We start from the raw sequence: 218 nt of genomic DNA on the forward strand, positions 1-218 counted from the left end.
AGAATATTTACAATCTGTAATGGTTTGAGACCAAAAGACTAAACAGTTCATTCTTACTTCCATACATCAAATATTAATGAAATTAAAGTGACTAACTTTACAGTAATGTAATGCGATGTCTACTAACAAGATTTACGGGAGTTCTGGTCGAGCGTGTACAGTGTGGAATTCTCACACACCCAACTTTCGGGGGCGCCCAATGTCAAGTTTATCCAATA

At 36.7% G+C, this 218-nt stretch overlaps 1 protein-coding gene across 1 annotated transcript in view; it reads right to left on the bottom strand.

Annotated features, from left to right (window-relative positions):
• Nucleotides 1-218, bottom strand: part of LOC119590683 (DNA-directed RNA polymerase II subunit RPB7) — a 5,451-nt gene that overhangs the window by 4,695 nt on the left and 538 nt on the right. The window lies entirely within an intron of this gene.

The sequence above is a fragment of the Penaeus monodon genome, chromosome 27, assembly GCF_015228065.2.
Source record: "Penaeus monodon isolate SGIC_2016 chromosome 27, NSTDA_Pmon_1, whole genome shotgun sequence".
In the NCBI taxonomy this organism is placed as follows: domain Eukaryota; kingdom Metazoa; phylum Arthropoda; class Malacostraca; order Decapoda; family Penaeidae; genus Penaeus; species Penaeus monodon.